Source organism: Vombatus ursinus, unplaced genomic scaffold (assembly GCF_900497805.2).
Source record: "Vombatus ursinus unplaced genomic scaffold, bare-nosed wombat genome assembly UNPS02000582.1, whole genome shotgun sequence".
NCBI lineage: Eukaryota > Metazoa > Chordata > Mammalia > Diprotodontia > Vombatidae > Vombatus > Vombatus ursinus.
Window position 1 is genome coordinate 25,385,778 of NW_020940360.1, and position 6,803 is coordinate 25,392,580.

Sequence of the window (6,803 nt, forward strand, 5' to 3'; positions counted from 1 at the left end):
AAAGGGCAATTGATGTGAAATTGGAGGTCAGCAAAGGTTAGGGCAGGATAGGTAGATTTGAGAAGTCATCAGCATGGAGATGATAGATCCATGGTAACTGATGACATCATTAAGTGAAGTAGTATAGAGGGAGAAGAGAAGAGGGCCCTGGACAGAACCCTGTGGGGCACCTATAGTTAGAGGGCATGATGTGGATGAGGATCCAGCAAAGGAGACAGAGAAGAAGCAGTCTAATAAGTTGGAATAGAACCAGGAGAAAGAAAACCTAGAGAAAAGAGAGGTGAGTGATTAACAGTGCTAAAGAGCTAAATCGAGAGAAGAACAAGAGCTAAGAAAAGGCCATTGGATTTGGCACTTAAGAGATCTTTAATAGCTTTGGAGAGAGCAATTTCGGTGGAATGATAAATTGGAAACTGGATAGTAAGAGAATGAGAAGAAAGAAGAGGCACTATTGGAGATGGTCTTTTTAAGGAGCTTATCCTCAAGGGATAGAAGTGATCTAGGATTATAGTTATCCGGGATGGAAGGATCAAGTGAGGATTTTTTTGTGAATGGGGACAAAGCAGAGAGCACCATCTGTGGCCACAACTGCAATAATCTCAGGAGCCCAACTGTACTTTGGATCCTTGAACCCAGGAATCTTAATAGAATCCTGATCACCCTGAAACTAGAAAAAGAATGCATTGCCTGAGAAGCTTCAGCAAATCCCCCGCTGAAGGTGGCAGAAAGTGAGAAGTGAAGGGAGACCAAGATAGCACTCAAATCTAAGTTTTGCCTCACCACCTATATTGTGGAGATCATCGTGTCCTTCCTCAACAAACGTGGTGTTTGAGTGAAATTGCAGGAACTTGGAATATGTAAGAAATATGGGGAAATATGTTTGTGTTTTGCTAATGAAAATATTCCTTTATAAAAGCAAATCTGTTAAATGGCTAAATGGAATTGGGATGCTTAAGACTCCTAAAATTAGGGAGACACAATTGGTAGGGTCTTTCAGGTACCGGAGAACGGGTACGGGTGGGGGGGGGGAAGATGAAATATAACAAGCCTGGCTTTCAGGCAATAAGAGTCAAAGCTACTATGCAACAAAGGAAAAAAACTATAGCTAAGCAATGAGAGATCACCAGGAGCCAATGGATAATGATGGCTGCTTCCATCTGTTTCCCTGTGTCTTCAATTAAGCACTCTCACTGAACCTAAACCCCATTCCTTTTCTCTTAAAAAAAAAAAAGTCATTCTTGACTATACTTTCAAAAAAAGAAACCAGTTTCTCTAAGGCTGTGTCTATGTGTGTGTGTCCATGGGGACAGGGAGGATTAAAAAAACAAACGGCGGAGCTGGAGGCTAAGGTTACCCTGCAACAAAGAGAGGGAGAAAGAGATTCTCTTTCCAATTGTTGGAGTTACCAACTGGAGACTCAAGACGAACCAGAGATTTTCATTGATAGATAATATTATAACTCACCCAAACAGAGAAAAGATTAAAATAATCTGGACCAAAAAGGAACCCAGGTACAAAATTAGGTCAATAGTAATCTGGTGGGTGGAGGTTAAAGAATCGGTATCCATTTCCTTACAGCAATGTAGACCATCGGCATCAGTTCTCTCCGAGCTATGGACTAGGACAACTCCTTTCCTTTTGCTGTCCTAAGGCAGGTTCAAGGAAAGAGTCCCATCCCCCACCCAGGGTCAGCAGGAAGTGTTGACTAAGGGAGTCACTCTCGGAAGAAGCTACGAAATCTTTGTGCAACCCACAGAAGGGTGAGGTTCAGAGACTGGAAAGTGTTAGCTTCCTCCTTCAATTAAACAACTCCATAATACTACCATAATTAGAGAAGTAGATTAGACAATTTTTTTACATTTCTTATGAGATTAATATGATAGAGCTGTGGTTTTGGTTGTGGTTTTTTAATTCTTTCATTAATCTAGCCCCTCCCCTCCCTTTTTTTTTTGCTAGGTTGCCTCAATCAAAGCAAGTGAGTATTTTGAATTCTTTAGCCAATCTTGCAATAAAATTAGTCTTTGGATTTAATCTCATTGTCAGAATCAAAATATTAGAAACTGGAGCTTTAAGCCTGAATTGTAGGTAACTAGTGTTACTATTGTTTGTATACATATTACCCAGGAGTAAGTCCATAACCCGTGGATGGAGCTGAATGATATCATTTGAGAATAAAAGATCCCAAAGCATGTGATGAAAGATGAGAGTAAAGTTAAAGCAAACTGAGATGAATTACAGAGAGTGCAGCCAAGCTCCAGGTAATTCATAAATTATTTAACTTTTTAAATGTTTAACTGGACATAAAACTAGTAAATAAAATGCATAATGATTGATGACACAATACAGAAATTGAAAGATTAGCAAGATAAATTGTAGAAAAAAGTATATAAATTTAAAAAATTATTGCTTTGGAAATGTAGTTAAATAAAAGCTTTTTAACATGTTTCCGTTGACACCAATTCACAAAGTAATGCTTCAGCAAATTTGGGAACCGGGTCAGAAAAAATTTTAAAATAAGCAAAGAAATAGTAAACTTGATGAAAGTTTATTTGGTTCTAGTTTACCTGTTATGGGGTAAGGAACAAACATTCCTCCTAAATTCATAGCAATCTATTTTCCAAGACGAATTACTTTTGTCATCCTTCCAGGAGCCTTGCTTGTTTCTTAAATCTTTCAGCACTACACATGATATGAGATAATTTAATAGGGGATGTGGTATAAATAGAAAGAACATGGTCCTTCAAGATTAGAGTACATATAGATTTAAATCCTGGCTCTGACAATTTCTAGCTATGTGCTCCTGGTAAAGTTGATTCACTTTTCTGAAACTTAGTTGCCTCATCTGAAATATAGGTACAATAATACAAACTTTGAAACATAATAATAAATTTTGAAAACACTATCTACTTTAGAAAGTTATTGTAAGGAATGTGCTTTGTAAACCTTAAAGTACATATGAATGTAAGTTGCTGTTGCTATCATGGACTAGACCAGAGGTGTCAAACACAGGACCTTTGACCTGAACCTGATTAAAATGTAATTTGGAAATATTTAACAATGTTTTTTTAAAATACAATAAAACATAGATAACATTACATTTTTAAAATAAGTCAATATGTGGTCCACGAGGATCATTCTGTATAGGTTAGTGGCTGTGTTTCTATTTCACACCACTGGCCTAGTCTATAAGACCTATTGTCTGTTATTGACGACCACAGGTTTCATCACAGAACTTAATTCTGGGTAAATTTGCAAGATGGATTGTAGATTAAAAGCTTGTAGATTAGAAGCTCCTGACAGGTTTATCATAAAGGAAATCCAAGTGTTGACAAAATTTTTGTTTCTTTTCTAGGCCAAGTAGGCAAACACAGAACAGACATAAAGATATAATAGATATGTGTAGGGGCAGCTAGGTGGCACACTGGATAGAGCTCTGACCTTGGAGTCAGAAGGACCCGAGTTCAAATCCAGCCTTAGATACTTGACACTTACTAGCTGTGTGACCCTGGGCAAGTCACTTAACCCTGATTGCCTCTCTAAGAAGCAGGAAAAAAAAATAGATATGTGTATATATATCTATACATATACATGTAAACATGCATATACATATTTACATATACATACACACATAATGTATATATATTTTACAGGGTATCCCAAAAGTCTTAGTGCTATTCTAAGCACCCAATGCTACTAAAACTTAAAACTGCACTAAGACTTTTAGATACCCTTGTATATATGTCTACGTATGCATATATGAATACTTTTCAATTTTTTGCCATTACAAAAAGAGGTGGCTATAAATATTTTTGTACATAAAGGACCTTTTCCTCTTTCTTGGATTCCTTTTGGATATAGAACTAGCAGTGGTATAGCTATGGTGGGTCAAAGAGCACCCGCTATTTAGTTACTTTTATGTAGTATTCCACATTGTTTTCCAGAATGATTTTACCCATTCACAGGTCCACCAATAGTGCATCAACATACCTGTTTTCCCACAGTCTCTCCAACACTTATAATTTACATTTCTTATCATCTTTGCTACACTGATAGGTATGAAGTAGAATCCCAGAATTGCTTTAATTTGCATTTCTCTAGTTAGTAGAAGTTTGGAGTTTTTTTTTTTATGGCTAAGAGGAATGGCTGAAGAAGTCTTGTGAATATGTGAATGTGACGGAATACTATAGTGCTATAAGAAATGAAAAAAACAGATGATCCTAGAGATATAATGAACTGATACAGAGTGAAGTGAATTCAACAAAAACAATTTATACTATAATATCAATATTATAAAAACTAACAATTATGAAGACTTTTATAAACTGATGGGGAATCAAATGAGCATAACCAGAACAATTTATACGATAACAAAACTATAAAAACAAATAACTTTGAAAGCTGTAAGAACTAGATCAGTACAATGGCCATTAATGATTCTGGAACACAAAAATGCTATTCATTACAGACAAGTGAAGGTGATAGATTTAGGGTACACAATAAGAAATATATAATTTTGTCTACAGCTATTGAGGGAATTTGTTTTGCTTGAATATGCATATTTGTTATAAGAAATTTGTTTTTATTTTCTACTGGGTGGGGAATGGGAGAGAAAGAAAATAGATTTCTGGTTTGTTTCAGTTTTTTTTTTTAATAGTTAGGAGGGTGCTACAAAAGTGAAATGTTGCCTGTACATTCTGACGAGGTCACCGTATTATTAGTTTTATTTTACAAGAGACCTCTAGCAGAGTAATGTTTATAATGTAATGCAAAAACAAAGCATCAGAAAACTTTTAAAAAATTACTTTTAACAAATGGAATAAGGGGCAGCTAGGTGGTGCAGTGGATAGAGCACCAGCCCTAAAGTCAGGAGGACCTGAGTTCAAATCTGGCCTCAGACCAAACATTTGACACTTACTAGCTGTGTGACCCTGGGCAAGTCACTTAACCCCAATTGCCTAATAAAACAAAAAACAAATGGAATAGAAATGATCATACTAATAGTATAGCTTATTTGTTTCTTTTTAATTTTTTTTAATACTTTACTACTTCCCTGGACCTATGATTTCATGGATATAATACTCTTTAAAATGAGGCAGATCACAATCTGTCCATACTTGATCCTCCCATAAATCTTCTAGAGGAGGTCTGTTCACTGTGCTAGGGATCTTCAAGGGTTCTTAATCTGGAATCCACAGTGAGATTTTAAGGGATCTGTGAACTTGGATGAGTAAAACTACATAATTATTTCCCTATAACTTGTTTCTTTTGTAATCCTATGTATTTTATTTTATTCCTCCAAAAACATTATATTGAGCCAGGATCCATAGGCTTCTTCAGATTGCCAAAGGTGTCTCTATCACAAAAAAAAGTTAAGAACCCCTCTGTTAGGTCATATATTCAGAGATGGAAGGGACCTTTGAAATAACTTAATTCAGTCCCCTCATTTTACAGATGTGGAATCTGGGGCCTAAAGAATGACTTCCATAAATTCTTATAGGTAGCGAATAACAGAGGTCTTTCACTGCACTAAGCTCTTGACATATCATGTGTAGAATTTGGAGTCATTCCCCAAATAGCACATTGGATTTCCCAGGAAAGGGTACCTGAGGTTCAAAATACTCTGGGTATATATTTTAACTTATATCCCTAGCAGACAAACCCCCACTAATGTATTCTCCTTTACTAGTCTTCTAGGGTGCACAATTAGTTCAATGGAAAGGCTTATAATGAAATAATAAAGTAAAGAAAGTAGTAGTAAAGCATCTCCCCCCAAAACCTGGGGCATACTCTTAAAAACACATCATCAGTGGGAAGAATGGACATATTCAAAGAGCATATATGTAAAGCGTATTCCTACAGAGGACTTCACTTATAAAGAACACATGTGGCAAAGGTACACATGTAGGGCAAATCTTCCACGTGTTTCCACATGCTTCCAATACTACAGGACTGTCAATCTCTTCTGATATCATTATGCTGATCCCACTGGACCTAGTTCCTATTTGTCTCAGCATAATGTAGAGCGCCTCAAGGCAGAGAGGCTACCAGGTTGTTAAAGGAAGGGTGAATGGGTTTAGATGGGAAACTGAGCACGTCAAAGCTCCCATGTAGATCAGAGTGGGATTTGGGCTGTCAGTGGCTCTGCATATCCATCCTGGGTGAGACAGGGAGACTCATTTTTTTTTTTCAGTAACTGAACCAATTATTCATAATTTCAGCAAAGTTAAAGGATATAAAATAAGCCTACCAAAAAAATCAGCTTTGCTGTCTGTTACCCACAAAATACAGCAAGATGTGATAGAAAAAGAAATTACATCCAAAATAACAACAGAATATATAAAATGAGTGAGCTATACCAATTGTACTACCAAAAGATGACATTAAAGAACTAAAAAAATAATAAAATCTATCTGGAAGAACTAAGGGTCAAAAAATTTAAGGAAAATAAGCAGGGGTATGCTGGTAAATGTTTGACAACTGGCTTTCTGAAAAAAAATCTTAACATACAGTTTTGAGCTTAATCTGCATTATTTAATAGTTTTGCCATCACTTTTGTAAGGCTAGACAATCAACAAAACAACAAATCGAGCCCTGATTTCTAGTTTACTGATTTCTGAGGCATTTGTGTTCACACTGAATATTTAACATTTGGCTCTCACAAGCGTATTGGAACTGGCTTCAGCACATCCTTGAAAATAAGCAAAAAAAAAAAAAAAAAGAAAAAGAAAAAAAAAAGAAAAGAAAAAAAAGAGGGAAGGAAACTGGTCCTACAGTACCAGGTTTCCAATTACACTCTAAAGCAG

General features: G+C 36.1%; 1 long non-coding RNA gene across 1 annotated transcript; it reads left to right on the forward strand.

Moving 5' to 3' along the window:
* The first annotated feature begins 1,375 nt into the window (after positions 1-1,375).
* LOC114037568 lies at positions 1,376-2,242 on the forward strand. The gene is made up of 3 exons (XR_003568463.1): positions 1,376-1,511; positions 1,957-1,975; positions 2,125-2,242. It is a non-coding gene; the product is annotated as an uncharacterized LOC114037568 (long non-coding RNA).
* The last annotated feature ends 4,561 nt before the right edge of the window (positions 2,243-6,803 follow it).